Source organism: Oryctolagus cuniculus, unplaced genomic scaffold (genome assembly GCF_964237555.1).
Source record: "Oryctolagus cuniculus unplaced genomic scaffold, mOryCun1.1 SCAFFOLD_167, whole genome shotgun sequence".
NCBI classification, from domain to species: Eukaryota; Metazoa; Chordata; class Mammalia; order Lagomorpha; family Leporidae; genus Oryctolagus; species Oryctolagus cuniculus.
The window spans coordinates 71,985-92,061 of record NW_027208289.1 but is presented as its reverse complement, the minus strand read 5'-3'; the positions used below and the strand labels follow the sequence as shown (position 1 = coordinate 92,061).

The 20,077-nt window shown below is 69.6% G+C and overlaps 9 non-coding genes across 9 annotated transcripts; all 9 read right to left on the bottom strand.

Annotated features, from left to right (window-relative positions):
• Positions 1-265: 265 nt before the first annotated feature.
• On the bottom strand, positions 266-384 carry LOC138848158 (5S ribosomal RNA). Its single transcript, XR_011385970.1, has one exon. It is a non-coding gene; the product is annotated as a 5S ribosomal RNA (ribosomal RNA).
• Positions 385-2,765: 2,381 nt separating this feature from the next.
• On the bottom strand, positions 2,766-2,884 carry LOC138848157 (5S ribosomal RNA). Its single transcript, XR_011385969.1, has one exon. It is a non-coding gene; the product is annotated as a 5S ribosomal RNA (ribosomal RNA).
• A 2,327-nt stretch (positions 2,885-5,211) lies between these two features.
• Positions 5,212-5,330, bottom strand: LOC138848156 (5S ribosomal RNA). The gene has a single exon (XR_011385968.1). It is a non-coding gene; the product is annotated as a 5S ribosomal RNA (ribosomal RNA).
• Positions 5,331-7,657: 2,327 nt separating this feature from the next.
• Positions 7,658-7,776, bottom strand: LOC138848155 (5S ribosomal RNA). The gene has a single exon (XR_011385967.1). It is a non-coding gene; the product is annotated as a 5S ribosomal RNA (ribosomal RNA).
• Positions 7,777-10,168: 2,392 nt separating this feature from the next.
• Positions 10,169-10,287, bottom strand: LOC138848154 (5S ribosomal RNA). Its single transcript, XR_011385966.1, has one exon. It is a non-coding gene; the product is annotated as a 5S ribosomal RNA (ribosomal RNA).
• A 2,309-nt stretch (positions 10,288-12,596) lies between these two features.
• LOC138848153 (5S ribosomal RNA) lies at positions 12,597-12,715 on the bottom strand. Its single transcript, XR_011385965.1, has one exon. It is a non-coding gene; the product is annotated as a 5S ribosomal RNA (ribosomal RNA).
• A 2,336-nt stretch (positions 12,716-15,051) lies between these two features.
• On the bottom strand, positions 15,052-15,170 carry LOC138848152 (5S ribosomal RNA). The gene has a single exon (XR_011385964.1). It is a non-coding gene; the product is annotated as a 5S ribosomal RNA (ribosomal RNA).
• A 2,330-nt stretch (positions 15,171-17,500) lies between these two features.
• Positions 17,501-17,619, bottom strand: LOC138848151 (5S ribosomal RNA). The gene has a single exon (XR_011385963.1). It is a non-coding gene; the product is annotated as a 5S ribosomal RNA (ribosomal RNA).
• Positions 17,620-19,946: 2,327 nt separating this feature from the next.
• On the bottom strand, positions 19,947-20,065 carry LOC138848150 (5S ribosomal RNA). The gene has a single exon (XR_011385962.1). It is a non-coding gene; the product is annotated as a 5S ribosomal RNA (ribosomal RNA).
• Between the last annotated feature and the right edge of the window lie 12 nt (positions 20,066-20,077).

The window sequence follows — 20,077 nt, the reverse complement described above, 5'->3', positions numbered from 1 at the left end:
GTGGGCCCCGGGGTTGGCGGTGGGGCTGCGGCAGCCGGGGACAGCTGGCCGGCCCGCCCGTGCCCGTGCCCGTGCCCGTGCCCGTGCCCAGGCCCAGGCCCGAGGCGCGGGCGGGCTGGGGCTGCCAGGTGGAGGGGTCGGGCTTCTGCCCCCTGCTGGAGCTGCGTTGGGGGTCGCAGGGGTCCCGGCGTGCGGGCTGGCGGATGGGGGCGTGGCTAGGCAGCCAGCCAAAGGCGAGCAAAAGGGGAGGGTGCCGCGGGGCAAAAGCCTACAGCACCCGGTATTCCCAGGCGGTCTCCCATCCAAGTACTAACCAGGCCCGACCCTGCTTAGCTTCCGAGATCAGACGAGATCGGGCGCGTTCAGGGTGGTATGGCCGTAGACGCCAGAGGCTGCCTCCAGGCCCCCCTTGAGTGCGCGCACGCACAGCCGCCGCCGCCGCCGCCGCCGCCGCCGCCGCCGCCGCCGCCGCCGCCTCCGCCGCCGCCGCCTCCTCCTCCTCCTCCTCCTGCCCGCTCCCCGCTCTCACTCCCATTCCCATTCCCATTCCCATTCCCATTCCCACTCCCGCTCCCGCTCCCGCTGCCGCTTCTCCTCCGCCTCCTCCCTCTTTTCTCTTCTCTTCTCTTCTCCTCCTCCCCCCCCCTCCTCCTCAGCCGCCCTCCGCCTAGCCCTGCACCAGTGCCCGAACTCCAGCCCTCCGCCTGCCCAGCCCAGGACCTGCAGCACCGGGCGCCCAGTCGGCACGCTGCCGCCAAGCCAAGGGGAGCCAACCTCCTCCGGCTGCCGCTGGCCACAGGGAACTCCTACTCTCTCTTTCTAGGCCGGATCCCCTGCCTGCCGCCATCGCCCAGCCACACGCCAGCCGTGCCCGGCAGCCTCCACGCCTGCCCAGGGCTGCGCCCCGCGGCTCGCGGGTCCCGGCACCAGGGGGTTCGGCGCCCCACACCACCGCGGCCCGGGCCTTCCCTCCTACCCGGCCGCCAGCAGCCCCCCCACCGCTGACGCACAGGTCGCCCGCCCTCCCCCGGCACGGCCGCCGCGCCTCCACACACTCCCACGCCGCGAGGACAGCTGAGGGCCTGGGGACCCTTGTCCCCGCTCGGTCACGGGGGCCCAAGTGGGGCAGCAGGTCGGGAAGGAGGGCGGCAGCGCACGGAATCACCCCCGCCGCACGCTCGCGTGGGCACTCACACACACACACACACACACACACACACGCCTACACAAGGGGCACACAGTCGCACACCCCGACACCCTTCGTGGCACAGAGGGATTTCCGTCCTCAGCGCCCGTTCCCTCACGGGAGGGTGGGGCGCTTCAGCGCGACCCGCACCCTCCAGCCCGGCAGCCAGTTCGAGACTGTCGCTCCCCCTCTTCATGGAGGAACGACACAGGACCCTGCGCTGTTCTTTCGTCTGCTCGGCCCTCCCCGGGTTTGCTGCTGGTTCTTCCCGGGTTGGCTACCGTCCCTTCCACCTCCGTGGAAGGGCGGTTCCCCCTGCCACATTCCCCACTTCCGCGGGGGAGCGGCACACCGCCGGCCGGCCGGCCGGCTCTCTCGGGGGCTGCACAGGTGTTCCCCTTAGATGTTCCTGGTGCATGTTGTCTCTCTCCTCCTTTATAGTCCTCTTCCGCCAATCCCAACTCGGCTGCCCACACGCCAAGTACGCTGCTCTCCTCCAATCAGGAGCAGGATCAGCTCCTGGAGGTCATCACTCAAGTTGGCAAGAGGCAGCTGCATAGAAGCTGTTTTCTCCTCTCCCAGCGCCATATTGTGGGAGAGCAGATGCATAGAATAAGTCTTAATTCCAGTAACTCAGTCCAATCCGAGTTGCTCCCCACAGAGACCACAGGCTGTGTGCTGCCTGCCTGCCACGGACCCTCTGTCCCGGGGAGGTCCTGTGGGCACGCAGCCTGTGGCCGCGGGTCTCTGCCTGGCCTGCCAAAAGGGTGCCCCGTTTGGATGCTGTGTGAGTCAGGGCTGATGGGGGAGAGGGGGACAGAGAGAGGAGAGAGAGACAGAGAGAGAGAGAGAAAGAGAGAGAGACGTGTAGGTGTTGGTGTAAGTCAGAGACAGAGGGAGAGGGTGCCTGTATTGCCTGCGAGGCTTGGTGTGGGGTCCCTCCTTTGCGCTCTGGAGGGCTTCCGCGGCTGTGGCGCGTGGCCGCCGCACGGCCAGGTGGCGCAGAGGGCCCGCGGGTTGGGCTGCGCGAGGCACCGGGCCCTGAGTGGTGGGCAACCGCGCCCTGGCGTCGTCTTCGGGCGGTGGTCGTGGTCGTGGTCGTGGTCACAGTCATTGGGCTCCCTGGGAGACAGGAGCCCGGGAGGGGCGGTGGGAGTGCAGGTGCCGGGAGCTGCTGGTGCGGCGGGCTGCGGGGTTGGGGCGGCCGGCAGGGGAGCGCCCTGGCGGGCGGTGAGTCGCTGGTTTGGGGTTGGAGGGGGCGCGCTGGATGGCGCGGGGCGTGGCCTGTGTCCCGGGGTGGGCCCCGGGGTTGGCGGTGGGGCTGCGGCAGCCGGGGACAGCTGGCCGGCCCGCCCGTGCCCGTGCCCGTGCCCGTGCCCGTGCCCGTGCCCAGGCCCAGGCCCAGGCCCAGGCCCGAGGCGCGGGCGGGCTGGGGCTGCCAGGTGGAGGGGTCGGGCTTCTGCCCCCTGCTGGAGCTGCGTTGGGGGTCGCAGGGGTCCCGGCGTGCGGGCTGGCGGATGGGGGCGTGGCTAGGCAGCCAGCCAAAGGCGAGCAAAAGGGGAGGGTGCCGCGGGGCAAAAGCCTACAGCACCCGGTATTCCCAGGCGGTCTCCCATCCAAGTACTAACCAGGCCCGACCCTGCTTAGCTTCCGAGATCAGACGAGATCGGGCGCGTTCAGGGTGGTATGGCCGTAGACGCCAGAGGCTGCCTCCAGGCCCCTCTTGAGTGCGCGCCCGCACAGCCGCCGCCGCCGCCGCCGCCGCCGCCGCCTCCTCCTCCTCCTCCTGCCCGCTCCCCGCTCTCACTCCCATTCCCATTCCCATTCCCATTCCCGCTCCCGCTCCCGCTGCCGCTTCTCCTCCGCCTCCTCCCTCTTTTCTCTTCTCTTCTCTTCTCCTCCTCCCCCCCCCTCCTCCTCAGCCGCCCTCCGCCTAGCCCTGCACCAGTGCCCGAACTCCAGCCCTCCGCCTGCCCAGCCCAGGACCTGCAGCACCGGGCGCCCAGTCGGCACGCTGCCGCCAAGCCAAGGGGAGCCAACCTCCTCCGGCTGCCGCTGGCCACAGGGAACTCCTACTCTCTCTTTCTAGGCCGGATCCCCTGCCTGCCGCCATCGCCCAGCCACACGCCAGCCGTGCCCGGCAGCCTCCACGCCTGCCCAGGGCTGCGCCCCGCGGCTCGCGGGTCCCGGCACCAGGGGGTTCGGCGCCCCACACCACCGCGGCCCGGGCCTTCCCTCCTACCCGGCCGCCAGCAGCCCCCCCACCGCTGACGCACAGGTCGCCCGCCCTCCCCCGGCACGGCCGCCGCGCCTCCACACACTCCCACGCCGCGAGGACAGCTGAGGGCCTGGGGACCCTTGTCCCCGCTCGGTCACGGGGGCCCAAGTGGGGCAGCAGGTCGGGAAGGAGGGCGGCAGCGCACGGAATCACCCCCGCCGCACGCTCGCGTGGGCACTCACACACACACACACACACACACACACACGCCTACACAAGGGGCACACAGTCGCACACCCCGACACCCTTCGTGGCACAGAGGGATTTCCGTCCTCAGCGCCCGTTCCCTCACGGGAGGGTGGGGCGCTTCAGCGCGACCCGCACCCTCCAGCCCGGCAGCCAGTTCGAGACTGTCGCTCCCCCTCTTCATGGAGGAACGACACAGGACCCTGCGCTGTTCTTTCGTCTGCTCGGCCCTCCCCGGGTTTGCTGCTGGTTCTTCCCGGGTTGGCTACCGTCCCTTCCACCTCCGTGGAAGGGCGGTTCCCCCTGCCACATTCCCCACTTCCGCGGGGGAGCGGCACACCGCCGGCCGGCCGGCCGGCTCTCTCGGGGGCTGCACAGGTGTTCCCCTTAGATGTTCCTGGTGCATGTTGTCTCTCTCCTCCTTTATAGTCCTCTTCCGCCAATCCCAACTCGGCTGCCCACACGCCAAGTACGCTGCTCTCCTCCAATCAGGAGCAGGATCAGCTCCTGGAGGTCATCACTCAAGTTGGCAAGAGGCAGCTGCATAGAAGCTGTTTTCTCCTCTCCCAGCGCCATATTGTGGGAGAGCAGATGCATAGAATAAGTCTTAATTCCAGTAACTCAGTCCAATCCGAGTTGCTCCCCACAGAGACCACAGGCTGTGTGCTGCCTGCCTGCCACGGACCCTCTGTCCCGGGGAGGTCCTGTGGGCACGCAGCCTGTGGCCGCGGGTCTCTGCCTGGCCTGCCAAAAGGGTGCCCCGTTTGGATGCTGTGTGAGTCAGGGCTGATGGGGGAGAGGGGGACAGAGAGAGGAGAGAGAGACAGAGAGAGAGAGAGAAAGAGAGAGAGACGTGTAGGTGTTGGTGTAAGTCAGAGACAGAGGGAGAGGGTGCCTGTATTGCCTGCGAGGCTTGGTGTGGGGTCCCTCCTTTGCGCTCTGGAGGGCTTCCGCGGCTGTGGCGCGTGGCCGCCGCACGGCCAGGTGGCGCAGAGGGCCCGCGGGTTGGGCTGCGCGAGGCACCGGGCCCTGAGTGGTGGGCAACCGCGCCCTGGCGTCGTCTTCGGGCGGTGGTCGTGGTCGTGGTCGTGGTCACAGTCATTGGGCTCCCTGGGAGACAGGAGCCCGGGAGGGGCGGTGGGAGTGCAGGTGCCGGGAGCTGCTGGTGCGGCGGGCTGCGGGGTTGGGGCGGCCGGCAGGGGAGCGCCCTGGCGGGCGGTGAGTCGCTGGTTTGGGGTTGGAGGGGGCGCGCTGGATGGCGCGGGGCGTGGCCTGTGTCCCGGGGTGGGCCCCGGGGTTGGCGGTGGGGCTGCGGCAGCCGGGGACAGCTGGCCGGCCCGCCCGTGCCCGTGCCCGTGCCCGTGCCCGTGCCCAGGCCCAGGCCCAGGCCCAGGCCCGAGGCGCGGGCGGGCTGGGGCTGCCAGGTGGAGGGGTCGGGCTTCTGCCCCCTGCTGGAGCTGCGTTGGGGGTCGCAGGGGTCCCGGCGTGCGGGCTGGCGGATGGGGGCGTGGCTAGGCAGCCAGCCAAAGGCGAGCAAAAGGGGAGGGTGCCGCGGGGCAAAAGCCTACAGCACCCGGTATTCCCAGGCGGTCTCCCATCCAAGTACTAACCAGGCCCGACCCTGCTTAGCTTCCGAGATCAGACGAGATCGGGCGCGTTCAGGGTGGTATGGCCGTAGACGCCAGAGGCTGCCTCCAGGCCCCTCTTGAGTGCGCGCCCGCACAGCCGCCGCCGCCGCCGCCGCCGCCGCCGCCTCCTCCTCCTCCTCCTGCCCGCTCCCCGCTCTCACTCCCATTCCCATTCCCATTCCCATTCCCGCTCCCGCTCCCGCTGCCGCTTCTCCTCCGCCTCCTCCCTCTTTTCTCTTCTCTTCTCTTCTCCTCCTCCCCCCCCCTCCTCCTCAGCCGCCCTCCGCCTAGCCCTGCACCAGTGCCCGAACTCCAGCCCTCCGCCTGCCCAGCCCAGGACCTGCAGCACCGGGCGCCCAGTCGGCACGCTGCCGCCAAGCCAAGGGGAGCCAACCTCCTCCGGCTGCCGCTGGCCACAGGGAACTCCTACTCTCTCTTTCTAGGCCGGATCCCCTGCCTGCCGCCATCGCCCAGCCACACGCCAGCCGTGCCCGGCAGCCTCCACGCCTGCCCAGGGCTGCGCCCCGCGGCTCGCGGGTCCCGGCACCAGGGGGTTCGGCGCCCCACACCACCGCGGCCCGGGCCTTCCCTCCTACCCGGCCGCCAGCAGCCCCCCCACCGCTGACGCACAGGTCGCCCGCCCTCCCCCGGCACGGCCGCCGCGCCTCCACACACTCCCACGCCGCGAGGACAGCTGAGGGCCTGGGGACCCTTGTCCCCGCTCGGTCACGGGGGCCCAAGTGGGGCAGCAGGTCGGGAAGGAGGGCGGCAGCGCACGGAATCACCCCCGCCGCACGCTCGCGTGGGCACTCACACACACACACACACACACACACACACGCCTACACAAGGGGCACACAGTCGCACACCCCGACACCCTTCGTGGCACAGAGGGATTTCCGTCCTCAGCGCCCGTTCCCTCACGGGAGGGTGGGGCGCTTCAGCGCGACCCGCACCCTCCAGCCCGGCAGCCAGTTCGAGACTGTCGCTCCCCCTCTTCATGGAGGAACGACACAGGACCCTGCGCTGTTCTTTCGTCTGCTCGGCCCTCCCCGGGTTTGCTGCTGGTTCTTCCCGGGTTGGCTACCGTCCCTTCCACCTCCGTGGAAGGGCGGTTCCCCCTGCCACATTCCCCACTTCCGCGGGGGAGCGGCACACCGCCGGCCGGCCGGCCGGCTCTCTCGGGGGCTGCACAGGTGTTCCCCTTAGATGTTCCTGGTGCATGTTGTCTCTCTCCTCCTTTATAGTCCTCTTCCGCCAATCCCAACTCGGCTGCCCACACGCCAAGTACGCTGCTCTCCTCCAATCAGGAGCAGGATCAGCTCCTGGAGGTCATCACTCAAGTTGGCAAGAGGCAGCTGCATAGAAGCTGTTTTCTCCTCTCCCAGCGCCATATTGTGGGAGAGCAGATGCATAGAATAAGTCTTAATTCCAGTAACTCAGTCCAATCCGAGTTGCTCCCCACAGAGACCACAGGCTGTGTGCTGCCTGCCTGCCACGGACCCTCTGTCCCGGGGAGGTCCTGTGGGCACGCAGCCTGTGGCCGCGGGTCTCTGCCTGGCCTGCCAAAAGGGTGCCCCGTTTGGATGCTGTGTGAGTCAGGGCTGATGGGGGAGAGGGGGACAGAGAGAGGAGAGAGAGACAGAGAGAGAGAGAGAAAGAGAGAGAGACGTGTAGGTGTTGGTGTAAGTCAGAGACAGAGGGAGAGGGTGCCTGTATTGCCTGCGAGGCTTGGTGTGGGGTCCCTCCTTTGCGCTCTGGAGGGCTTCCGCGGCTGTGGCGCGTGGCCGCCGCACGGCCAGGTGGCGCAGAGGGCCCGCGGGTTGGGCTGCGCGAGGCACCGGGCCCTGAGTGGTGGGCAACCGCGCCCTGGCGTCGTCTTCGGGCGGTGGTCGTGGTCGTGGTCGTGGTCACAGTCATTGGGCTCCCTGGGAGACAGGAGCCCGGGAGGGGCGGTGGGAGTGCAGGTGCCGGGAGCTGCTGGTGCGGCGGGCTGCGGGGTTGGGGCGGCCGGCAGGGGAGCGCCCTGGCGGGCGGTGAGTCGCTGGTTTGGGGTTGGAGGGGGCGCGCTGGATGGCGCGGGGCGTGGCCTGTGTCCCGGGGTGGGCCCCGGGGTTGGCGGTGGGGCTGCGGCAGCCGGGGACAGCTGGCCGGCCCGCCCGTGCCCGTGCCCGTGCCCGTGCCCGTGCCCGTGCCCGTGCCCAGGCCCAGGCCCGAGGCGCGGGCGGGCTGGGGCTGCCAGGTGGAGGGGTCGGGCTTCTGCCCCCTGCTGGAGCTGCGTTGGGGGTCGCAGGGGTCCCGGCGTGCGGGCTGGCGGATGGGGGCGTGGCTAGGCAGCCAGCCAAAGGCGAGCAAAAGGGGAGGGTGCCGCGGGGCAAAAGCCTACAGCACCCGGTATTCCCAGGCGGTCTCCCATCCAAGTACTAACCAGGCCCGACCCTGCTTAGCTTCCGAGATCAGACGAGATCGGGCGCGTTCAGGGTGGTATGGCCGTAGACGCCAGAGGCCGCCTCCAGGCCCCCCTTGAGTGCGCGCACGCACAGCCGCCGCCGCCGCCGCCGCCGCCGCCGCCGCCGCCGCCGCCGCCTCCGCCTCCGCCTCCGCCGCCGCCGCCTCCTCCTCCTCCTCCTCCTGCCCGCTCCCCGCTCTCACTCCCATTCCCATTCCCATTCCCATTCCCATTCCCATTCCCACTCCCGCTCCCGCTCCCGCTGCCGCTTCTCCTCCGCCTCCTCCCTCTTTTCTCTTCTCTTCTCTTCTCCTCCTCCCCCCCCCTCCTCCTCAGCCGCCCTCCGCCTAGCCCTGCACCAGTGCCCGAACTCCAGCCCTCCGCCTGCCCAGCCCAGGACCTGCAGCACCGGGCGCCCAGTCGGCACGCTGCCGCCAAGCCAAGGGGAGCCAACCTCCTCCGGCTGCCGCTGGCCACAGGGAACTCCTACTCTCTCTTTCTAGGCCGGATCCCCTGCCTGCCGCCATCGCCCAGCCACACGCCAGCCGTGCCCGGCAGCCTCCACGCCTGCCCAGGGCTGCGCCCCGCGGCTCGCGGGTCCCGGCACCAGGGGGTTCGGCGCCCCACACCACCGCGGCCCGGGCCTTCCCTCCTACCCGGCCGCCAGCAGCCCCCCCACCGCTGACGCACAGGTCGCCCGCCCTCCCCCGGCACGGCCGCCGCGCCTCCACACACTCCCACGCCGCGAGGACAGCTGAGGGCCTGGGGACCCTTGTCCCCGCTCGGTCACGGGGGCCCAAGTGGGGCAGCAGGTCGGGAAGGAGGGCGGCAGCGCACGGAATCACCCCCGCCGCACGCTCGCGTGGGCACTCACACACACACACACACACACACACACACACGCCTACACAAGGGGCACACAGTCGCACACCCCGACACCCTTCGTGGCACAGAGGGATTTCCGTCCTCAGCGCCCGTTCCCTCACGGGAGGGTGGGGCGCTTCAGCGCGACCCGCACCCTCCAGCCCGGCAGCCAGTTCGAGACTGTCGCTCCCCCTCTTCATGGAGGAACGACACAGGACCCTGCGCTGTTCTTTCGTCTGCTCGGCCCTCCCCGGGTTTGCTGCTGGTTCTTCCCGGGTTGGCTACCGTCCCTTCCACCTCCGTGGAAGGGCGGTTCCCCCTGCCACATTCCCCACTTCCGCGGGGGAGCGGCACACCGCCGGCCGGCCGGCCGGCTCTCTCGGGGGCTGCACAGGTGTTCCCCTTAGATGTTCCTGGTGCATGTTGTCTCTCTCCTCCTTTATAGTCCTCTTCCGCCAATCCCAACTCGGCTGCCCACACGCCAAGTACGCTGCTCTCCTCCAATCAGGAGCAGGATCAGCTCCTGGAGGTCATCACTCAAGTTGGCAAGAGGCAGCTGCATAGAAGCTGTTTTCTCCTCTCCCAGCGCCATATTGTGGGAGAGCAGATGCATAGAATAAGTCTTAATTCCAGTAACTCAGTCCAATCCGAGTTGCTCCCCACAGAGACCACAGGCTGTGTGCTGCCTGCCTGCCATGGACCCTCTGTCCCGGGGAGGTCCTGTGGGCACGCAGCCTGTGGCCGCGGGTCTCTGCCTGGCCTGCCAAAAGGGTGCCCCGTTTGGATGCTGTGTGAGTCAGGGCTGATGGGGGAGAGGGGGACAGAGAGAGGAGAGAGAGACAGAGAGAGAGAGAGAAAGAGAGAGAGACGTGTAGGTGTTGGTGTAAGTCAGAGACAGAGGGAGAGGGTGCCTGTATTGCCTGCGAGGCTTGGTGTGGGGTCCCTCCTTTGCGCTCTGGAGGGCTTCCGCGGCTGTGGCGCGTGGCCGCCGCACGGCCAGGTGGCGCAGAGGGCCCGCGGGTTGGGCTGCGCGAGGCACCGGGCCCTGAGTGGTGGGCAACCGCGCCCTGGCGTCGTCTTCGGGCGGTGGTCGTGGTCGTGGTCGTGGTCACAGTCATTGGGCTCCCTGGGAGACAGGAGCCCGGGAGGGGCGGTGGGAGTGCAGGTGCCGGGAGCTGCTGGTGCGGCGGGCTGCGGGGTTGGGGCGGCCGGCAGGGGAGCGCCCTGGCGGGCGGTGAGTCGCTGGTTTGGGGTTGGAGGGGGCGCGCTGGATGGCGCGGGGCGTGGCCTGTGTCCCGGGGTGGGCCCCGGGGTTGGCGGTGGGGCTGCGGCAGCCGGGGACAGCTGGCCGGCCCGCCCGTGCCCGTGCCCGTGCCCGTGCCCGTGCCCAGGCCCAGGCCCAGGCCCAGGCCCGAGGCGCGGGCGGGCTGGGGCTGCCAGGTGGAGGGGTCGGGCTTCTGCCCCCTGCTGGAGCTGCGTTGGGGGTCGCAGGGGTCCCGGCGTGCGGGCTGGCGGATGGGGGCGTGGCTAGGCAGCCAGCCAAAGGCGAGCAAAAGGGGAGGGTGCCGCGGGGCAAAAGCCTACAGCACCCGGTATTCCCAGGCGGTCTCCCATCCAAGTACTAACCAGGCCCGACCCTGCTTAGCTTCCGAGATCAGACGAGATCGGGCGCGTTCAGGGTGGTATGGCCGTAGACGCCAGAGGCTGCCTCCAGGCCCCTCTTGAGTGCGCGCCCGCACAGCCGCCGCCGCCGCCGCCGCCGCCGCCGCCGCCTCCTCCTCCTCCTCCTGCCCGCTCCCCGCTCTCACTCCCATTCCCATTCCCATTCCCATTCCCGCTCCCGCTCCCGCTGCCGCTTCTCCTCCACCTCCTCCCTCTTTTCTCTTCTCTTCTCTTCTCCTCCTCCCCCCCCCTCCTCCTCAGCCGCCCTCCGCCTAGCCCTGCACCAGTGCCCGAACTCCAGCCCTCCGCCTGCCCAGCCCAGGACCTGCAGCACCGGGCGCCCAGTCGGCACGCTGCCGCCAAGCCAAGGGGAGCCAACCTCCTCCGGCTGCCGCTGGCCACAGGGAACTCCTACTCTCTCTTTCTAGGCCGGATCCCCTGCCTGCCGCCATCGCCCAGCCACACGCCAGCCGTGCCCGGCAGCCTCCACGCCTGCCCAGGGCTGCGCCCCGCGGCTCGCGGGTCCCGGCACCAGGGGGTTCGGCGCCCCACACCACCGCGGCCCGGGCCTTCCCTCCTACCCGGCCGCCAGCAGCCCGCCCACCGCTGACGCACAGGTCGGCCGCCGCGCCTCCACACACTCCCACGCCGCGAGGACAGCTGAGGGCCTGGGGACCCTTGTCCCCGCTCGGTCACGGGGGCCCAAGTGGGGCAGCAGGTCGGGAAGGAGGGCGGCAGCGCACGGAATCACCCCCGCCGCACGCTCGCGTGGGCACTCACACACACACACACACACACACACACGCCTACACAAGGGGCACACAGTCGCACACCCCGACACCCTTCGTGGCACAGAGGGATTTCCGTCCTCAGCGCCCGTTCCCTCACGGGAGGGTGGGGCGCTTCAGCGCGACCCGCACCCTCCAGCCCGGCAGCCAGTTCGAGACTGTCGCTCCCCCTCTTCATGGAGGAACGACACAGGACCCTGCGCTGTTCTTTCGTCTGCTCGGCCCTCCCCGGGTTTGCTGCTGGTTCTTCCCGGGTTGGCTACCGTCCCTTCCACCTCCGTGGAAGGGCGGTTCCCCCTGCCACATTCCCCACTTCCGCGGGGGAGCGGCACACCGCCGGCCGGCCGGCCGGCTCTCTCGGGGGCTGCACAGGTGTTCCCCTTAGATGTTCCTGGTGCATGTTGTCTCTCTCCTCCTTTATAGTCCTCTTCCGCCAATCCCAACTCGGCTGCCCACACGCCAAGTACGCTGCTCTCCTCCAATCAGGAGCAGGATCAGCTCCTGGAGGTCATCACTCAAGTTGGCAAGAGGCAGCTGCATAGAAGCTGTTTTCTCCTCTCCCAGCGCCATATTGTGGGAGAGCAGATGCATAGAATAAGTCTTAATTCCAGTAACTCAGTCCAATCCGAGTTGCTCCCCACAGAGACCACAGGCTGTGTGCTGCCTGCCTGCCACGGACCCTCTGTCCCGGGGAGGTCCTGTGGGCACGCAGCCTGTGGCCGCGGGTCTCTGCCTGGCCTGCCAAAAGGGTGCCCCGTTTGGATGCTGTGTGAGTCAGGGCTGATGGGGGAGAGGGGGACAGAGAGAGGAGAGAGAGACAGAGAGAGAGAGAGAAAGAGAGAGAGACGTGTAGGTGTTGGTGTAAGTCAGAGACAGAGGGAGAGGGTGCCTGTATTGCCTGCGAGGCTTGGTGTGGGGTCCCTCCTTTGCGCTCTGGAGGGCTTCCGCGGCTGTGGCGCGTGGCCGCCGCACGGCCAGGTGGCGCAGAGGGCCCGCGGGTTGGGCTGCGCGAGGCACCGGGCCCTGAGTGGTGGGCAACCGCGCCCTGGCGTCGTCTTCGGGCGGTGGTCGTGGTCGTGGTCGTGGTCACAGTCATTGGGCTCCCTGGGAGACAGGAGCCCGGGAGGGGCGGTGGGAGTGCAGGTGCCGGGAGCTGCTGGTGCGGCGGGCTGCGGGGTTGGGGCGGCCGGCAGGGGAGCGCCCTGGCGGGCGGTGAGTCGCTGGTTTGGGGTTGGAGGGGGCGCGCTGGATGGCGCGGGGCGTGGCCTGTGTCCCGGGGTGGGCCCCGGGGTTGGCGGTGGGGCTGCGGCAGCCGGGGACAGCTGGCCGGCCCGCCCGTGCCCGTGCCCGTGCCCGTGCCCGTGCCCAGGCCCAGGCCCAGGCCCAGGCCCGAGGCGCGGGCGGGCTGGGGCTGCCAGGTGGAGGGGTCGGGCTTCTGCCCCCTGCTGGAGCTGCGTTGGGGGTCGCAGGGGTCCCGGCGTGCGGGCTGGCGGATGGGGGCGTGGCTAGGCAGCCAGCCAAAGGCGAGCAAAAGGGGAGGGTGCCGCGGGGCAAAAGCCTACAGCACCCGGTATTCCCAGGCGGTCTCCCATCCAAGTACTAACCAGGCCCGACCCTGCTTAGCTTCCGAGATCAGACGAGATCGGGCGCGTTCAGGGTGGTATGGCCGTAGACGCCAGAGGCTGCCTCCAGGCCCCTCTTGAGTGCGCGCCCGCACAGCCGCCGCCGCCGCCGCCGCCGCCGCCGCCGCCTCCTCCTCCTCCTCCTGCCCGCTCCCCGCTCTCACTCCCATTCCCATTCCCATTCCCATTCCCGCTCCCGCTCCCGCTGCCGCTTCTCCTCCGCCTCCTCCCTCTTTTCTCTTCTCTTCTCTTCTCCTCCTCCCCCCCCCTCCTCCTCAGCCGCCCTCCGCCTAGCCCTGCACCAGTGCCCGAACTCCAGCCCTCCGCCTGCCCAGCCCAGGACCTGCAGCACCGGGCGCCCAGTCGGCACGCTGCCGCCAAGCCAAGGGGAGCCAACCTCCTCCGGCTGCCGCTGGCCACAGGGAACTCCTACTCTCTCTTTCTAGGCCGGATCCCCTGCCTGCCGCCATCGCCCAGCCACACGCCAGCCGTGCCCGGCAGCCTCCACGCCTGCCCAGGGCTGCGCCCCGCGGCTCGCGGGTCCCGGCACCAGGGGGTTCGGCGCCCCACACCACCGCGGCCCGGGCCTTCCCTCCTACCCGGCCGCCAGCAGCCCCCCCACCGCTGACGCACAGGTCGCCCGCCCTCCCCCGGCACGGCCGCCGCGCCTCCACACACTCCCACGCCGCGAGGACAGCTGAGGGCCTGGGGACCCTTGTCCCCGCTCGGTCACGGGGGCCCAAGTGGGGCAGCAGGTCGGGAAGGAGGGCGGCAGCGCACGGAATCACCCCCGCCGCACGCTCGCGTGGGCACTCACACACACACACACACACACACACACACGCCTACACAAGGGGCACACAGTCGCACACCCCGACACCCTTCGTGGCACAGAGGGATTTCCGTCCTCAGCGCCCGTTCCCTCACGGGAGGGTGGGGCGCTTCAGCGCGACCCGCACCCTCCAGCCCGGCAGCCAGTTCGAGACTGTCGCTCCCCCTCTTCATGGAGGAACGACACAGGACCCTGCGCTGTTCTTTCGTCTGCTCGGCCCTCCCCGGGTTTGCTGCTGGTTCTTCCCGGGTTGGCTACCGTCCCTTCCACCTCCGTGGAAGGGCGGTTCCCCCTGCCACATTCCCCACTTCCGCGGGGGAGCGGCACACCGCCGGCCGGCCGGCCGGCTCTCTCGGGGGCTGCACAGGTGTTCCCCTTAGATGTTCCTGGTGCATGTTGTCTCTCTCCTCCTTTATAGTCCTCTTCCGCCAATCCCAACTCGGCTGCCCACACGCCAAGTACGCTGCTCTCCTCCAATCAGGAGCAGGATCAGCTCCTGGAGGTCATCACTCAAGTTGGCAAGAGGCAGCTGCATAGAAGCTGTTTTCTCCTCTCCCAGCGCCATATTGTGGGAGAGCAGATGCATAGAATAAGTCTTAATTCCAGTAACTCAGTCCAATCCGAGTTGCTCCCCACAGAGACCACAGGCTGTGTGCTGCCTGCCTGCCACGGACCCTCTGTCCCGGGGAGGTCCTGTGGGCACGCAGCCTGTGGCCGCGGGTCTCTGCCTGGCCTGCCAAAAGGGTGCCCCGTTTGGATGCTGTGTGAGTCAGGGCTGATGGGGGAGAGGGGGACAGAGAGAGGAGAGAGAGACAGAGAGAGAGAGAGAAAGAGAGAGAGACGTGTAGGTGTTGGTGTAAGTCAGAGACAGAGGGAGAGGGTGCCTGTATTGCCTGCGAGGCTTGGTGTGGGGTCCCTCCTTTGCGCTCTGGAGGGCTTCCGCGGCTGTGGCGCGTGGCCGCCGCACGGCCAGGTGGCGCAGAGGGCCCGCGGGTTGGGCTGCGCGAGGCACCGGGCCCTGAGTGGTGGGCAACCGCGCCCTGGCGTCGTCTTCGGGCGGTGGTCGTGGTCGTGGTCGTGGTCACAGTCATTGGGCTCCCTGGGAGACAGGAGCCCGGGAGGGGCGGTGGGAGTGCAGGTGCCGGGAGCTGCTGGTGCGGCGGGCTGCGGGGTTGGGGCGGCCGGCAGGGGAGCGCCCTGGCGGGCGGTGAGTCGCTGGTTTGGGGTTGGAGGGGGCGCGCTGGATGGCGCGGGGCGTGGCCTGTGTCCCGGGGTGGGCCCCGGGGTTGGCGGTGGGGCTGCGGCAGCCGGGGACAGCTGGCCGGCCCGCCCGTGCCCGTGCCCGTGCCCGTGCCCGTGCCCGTGCCCAGGCCCAGGCCCAGGCCCAGGCCCGAGGCGCGGGCGGGCTGGGGCTGCCAGGTGGAGGGGTCGGGCTTCTGCCCCCTGCTGGAGCTGCGTTGGGGGTCGCAGGGGTCCCGGCGTGCGGGCTGGCGGATGGGGGCGTGGCTAGGCAGCCAGCCAAAGGCGAGCAAAAGGGGAGGGTGCCGCGGGGCAAAAGCCTACAGCACCCGGTATTCCCAGGCGGTCTCCCATCCAAGTACTAACCAGGCCCGACCCTGCTTAGCTTCCGAGATCAGACGAGATCGGGCGCGTTCAGGGTGGTATGGCCGTAGACGCCAGAGGCTGCCTCCAGGCCCCTCTTGAGTGCGCGCCCGCACAGCCGCCGCCGCCGCCGCCGCCGCCGCCTCCTCCTCCTCCTCCTGCCCGCTCCCCGCTCTCACTCCCATTCCCATTCCCATTCCCATTCCCGCTCCCGCTCCCGCTGCCGCTTCTCCTCCGCCTCCTCCCTCTTTTCTCTTCTCTTCTCTTCTCCTCCTCCCCCCCCCTCCTCCTCAGCCGCCCTCCGCCTAGCCCTGCACCAGTGCCCGAACTCCAGCCCTCCGCCTGCCCAGCCCAGGACCTGCAGCACCGGGCGCCCAGTCGGCACGCTGCCGCCAAGCCAAGGGGAGCCAACCTCCTCCGGCTGCCGCTGGCCACAGGGAACTCCTACTCTCTCTTTCTAGGCCGGATCCCCTGCCTGCCGCCATCGCCCAGCCACACGCCAGCCGTGCCCGGCAGCCTCCACGCCTGCCCAGGGCTGCGCCCCGCGGCTCGCGGGTCCCGGCACCAGGGGGTTCGGCGCCCCACACCACCGCGGCCCGGGCCTTCCCTCCTACCCGGCCGCCAGCAGCCCCCCCACCGCTGACGCACAGGTCGCCCGCCCTCCCCCGGCACGGCCGCCGCGCCTCCACACACTCCCACGCCGCGAGGACAGCTGAGGGCCTGGGGACCCTTGTCCCCGCTCGGTCACGGGGGCCCAAGTGGGGCAGCAGGTCGGGAAGGAGGGCGGCAGCGCACGGAATCACCCCCGCCGCACGCTCGCGTGGGCACTCACACACACACACACACACACACACACACGCCTACACAAGGGGCACACAGTCGCACACCCCGACACCCTTCGTGGCACAGAGGGATTTCCGTCCTCAGCGCCCGTTCCCTCACGGGAGGGTGGGGCGCTTCAGCGCGACCCGCACCCTCCAGCCCGGCAGCCAGTTCGAGACTGTCGCTCCCCCTCTTCATGGAGGAACGACACAGGACCCTGCGCTGTTCTTTCGTCTGCTCGGCCCTCCCCGGGTTTGCTGCTGGTTCTTCCCGGGTTGGCTACCGTCCCTTCCACCTCCGTGGAAGGGCGGTTCCCCCTGCCACATTCCCCACTTCCGCGGGGGAGCGGCACACCGCCGGCCGGCCGGCCGGCTCTCTCGGGGGCTGCACAGGTGTTCCCCTTAGATGTTCCTGGTGCATGTTGTCTCTCTCCTCCTTTATAGTCCTCTTCCGCCAATCCCAACTCGGCTGCCCACACGCCAAGTACGCTGCTCTCCTCCAATCAGGAGCAGGATCAGCTCCTGGAGGTCATCACTCAAGTTGGCAAGAGGCAGCTGCATAGAAGCTGTTTTCTCCTCTCCCAGCGCCATATTGTGGGAGAGCAGATGCATAGAATAAGTCTTAATTCCAGTAACTCAGTCCAATCCGAGTTGCTCCCCACAGAGACCACAGGCTGTGTGCTGCCTGCCTGCCACGGACCCTCTGTCCCGGGGAGGTCCTGTGGGCACGCAGCCTGTGGCCGCGGGTCTCTGCCTGGCCTGCCAAAAGGGTGCCCCGTTTGGATGCTGTGTGAGTCAGGGCTGATGGGGGAGAGGGGGACAGAGAGAGGAGAGAGAGACAGAGAGAGAGAGAGAAAGAGAGAGAGACGTGTAGGTGTTGGTGTAAGTCAGAGACAGAGGGAGAGGGTGCCTGTATTGCCTGCGAGGCTTGGTGTGGGGTCCCTCCTTTGCGCTCTGGAGGGCTTCCGCGGCTGTGGCGCGTGGCCGCCGCACGGCCAGGTGGCGCAGAGGGCCCGCGGGTTGGGCTGCGCGAGGCACCGGGCCCTGAGTGGTGGGCAACCGCGCCCTGGCGTCGTCTTCGGGCGGTGGTCGTGGTCGTGGTCGTGGTCACAGTCATTGGGCTCCCTGGGAGACAGGAGCCCGGGAGGGGCGGTGGGAGTGCAGGTGCCGGGAGCTGCTGGTGCGGCGGGCTGCGGGGTTGGGGCGGCCGGCAGGGGAGCGCCCTGGCGGGCGGTGAGTCGCTGGTTTGGGGTTGGAGGGGGCGCGCTGGATGGCGCGGGGCGTGGCCTGTGTCCCGGGGTGGGCCCCGGGGTTGGCGGTGGGGCTGCGGCAGCCGGGGACAGCTGGCCGGCCCGCCCGTGCCCGTGCCCGTGCCCGTGCCCGTGCCCGTGCCCAGGCCCAGGCCCAGGCCCAGGCCCGAGGCGCGGGCGGGCTGGGGCTGCCAGGTGGAGGGGTCGGGCTTCTGCCCCCTGCTGGAGCTGCGTTGGGGGTCGCAGGGGTCCCGGCGTGCGGGCTGGCGGATGGGGGCGTGGCTAGGCAGCCAGCCAAAGGCGAGCAAAAGGGGAGGGTGCCGCGGGGCAAAAGCCTACAGCACCCGGTATTCCCAGGCGGTCTCCCATCCAAGTACTAACCAGGCCCGACCCTGCTTAGCTTCCGAGATCAGACGAGATCGGGCGCGTTCAGGGTGGTATGGCCGTAGACGCCAGAGGCTGCCTCCAGGCCCCTCTTGAGTGCGCGCCCGCACAGCCGCCGCCGCCGCCGCCGCCGCCGCCGCCTCCTCCTCCTCCTCCTGCCCGCTCCCCGCTCTCACTCCCATTCCCATTCCCATTCCCATTCCCGCTCCCGCTCCCGCTGCCGCTTCTCCTCCGCCTCCTCCCTCTTTTCTCTTCTCTTCTCTTCTCCTCCTCCCCCCCCCTCCTCCTCAGCCGCCCTCCGCCTAGCCCTGCACCAGTGCCCGAACTCCAGCCCTCCGCCTGCCCAGCCCAGGACCTGCAGCACCGGGCGCCCAGTCGGCACGCTGCCGCCAAGCCAAGGGGAGCCAACCTCCTCCGGCTGCCGCTGGCCACAGGGAACTCCTACTCTCTCTTTCTAGGCCGGATCCCCTGCCTGCCGCCATCGCCCAGCCACACGCCAGCCGTGCCCGGCAGCCTCCACGCCTGCCCAGGGCTGCGCCCCGCGGCTCGCGGGTCCCGGCACCAGGGGGTTCGGCGCCCCACACCACCGCGGCCCGGGCCTTCCCTCCTACCCGGCCGCCAGCAGCCCCCCCACCGCTGACGCACAGGTCGCCCGCCCTCCCCCGGCACGGCCGCCGCGCCTCCACACACTCCCACGCCGCGAGGACAGCTGAGGGCCTGGGGACCCTTGTCCCCGCTCGGTCACGGGGGCCCAAGTGGGGCAGCAGGTCGGGAAGGAGGGCGGCAGCGCACGGAATCACCCCCGCCGCACGCTCGCGTGGGCACTCACACACACACACACACACACACACACACGCCTACACAAGGGGCACACAGTCGCACACCCCGACACCCTTCGTGGCACAGAGGGATTTCCGTCCTCAGCGCCCGTTCCCTCACGGGAGGGTGGGGCGCTTCAGCGCGACCCGCACCCTCCAGCCCGGCAGCCAGTTCGAGACTGTCGCTCCCCCTCTTCATGGAGGAACGACACAGGACCCTGCGCTGTTCTTTCGTCTGCTCGGCCCTCCCCGGGTTTGCTGCTGGTTCTTCCCGGGTTGGCTACCGTCCCTTCCACCTCCGTGGAAGGGCGGTTCCCCCTGCCACATTCCCCACTTCCGCGGGGGAGCGGCACACCGCCGGCCGGCCGGCCGGCTCTCTCGGGGGCTGCACAGGTGTTCCCCTTAGATGTTCCTGGTGCATGTTGTCTCTCTCCTCCTTTATAGTCCTCTTCCGCCAATCCCAACTCGGCTGCCCACACGCCAAGTACGCTGCTCTCCTCCAATCAGGAGCAGGATCAGCTCCTGGAGGTCATCACTCAAGTTGGCAAGAGGCAGCTGCATAGAAGCTGTTTTCTCCTCTCCCAGCGCCATATTGTGGGAGAGCAGATGCATAGAATAAGTCTTAATTCCAGTAACTCAGTCCAATCCGAGTTGCTCCCCACAGAGACCACAGGCTGTGTGCTGCCTGCCTGCCACGGACCCTCTGTCCCGGGGAGGTCCTGTGGGCACGCAGCCTGTGGCCGCGGGTCTCTGCCTGGCCTGCCAAAAGGGTGCCCCGTTTGGATGCTGTGTGAGTCAGGGCTGATGGGGGAGAGGGGGACAGAGAGAGGAGAGAGAGACAGAGAGAGAGAGAGAAAGAGAGAGAGACGTGTAGGTGTTGGTGTAAGTCAGAGACAGAGGGAGAGGGTGCCTGTATTGCCTGCGAGGCTTGGTGTGGGGTCCCTCCTTTGCGCTCTGGAGGGCTTCCGCGGCTGTGGCGCGTGGCCGCCGCACGGCCAGGTGGCGCAGAGGGCCCGCGGGTTGGGCTGCGCGAGGCACCGGGCCCTGAGTGGTGGGCAACCGCGCCCTGGCGTCGTCTTCGGGCGGTGGTCGTGGTCGTGGTCGTGGTCACAGTCATTGGGCTCCCTGGGAGACAGGAGCCCGGGAGGGGCGGTGGGAGTGCAGGTGCCGGGAGCTGCTGGTGCGGCGGGCTGCGGGGTTGGGGCGGCCGGCAGGGGAGCGCCCTGGCGGGCGGTGAGTCGCTGGTTTGGGGTTGGAGGGGGCGCGCTGGATGGCGCGGGGCGTGGCCTGTGTCCCGGGGTGGGCCCCGGGGTTGGCGGTGGGGCTGCGGCAGCCGGGGACAGCTGGCCGGCCCGCCCGTGCCCGTGCCCGTGCCCGTGCCCGTGCCCAGGCCCAGGCCCAGGCCCAGGCCCGAGGCGCGGGCGGGCTGGGGCTGCCAGGTGGAGGGGTCGGGCTTCTGCCCCCTGCTGGAGCTGCGTTGGGGGTCGCAGGGGTCCCGGCGTGCGGGCTGGCGGATGGGGGCGTGGCTAGGCAGCCAGCCAAAGGCGAGCAAAAGGGGAGGGTGCCGCGGGGCAAAAGCCTACAGCACCCGGTATTCCCAGGCGGTCTCCCATCCAAGTACTAACCAGGCCCGACCCTGCTTAGCTTCCGAGATCAGACGAGATCGGGCGCGTTCAGGGTGGTATGGCCGTAGACGCCAGAGGCTGC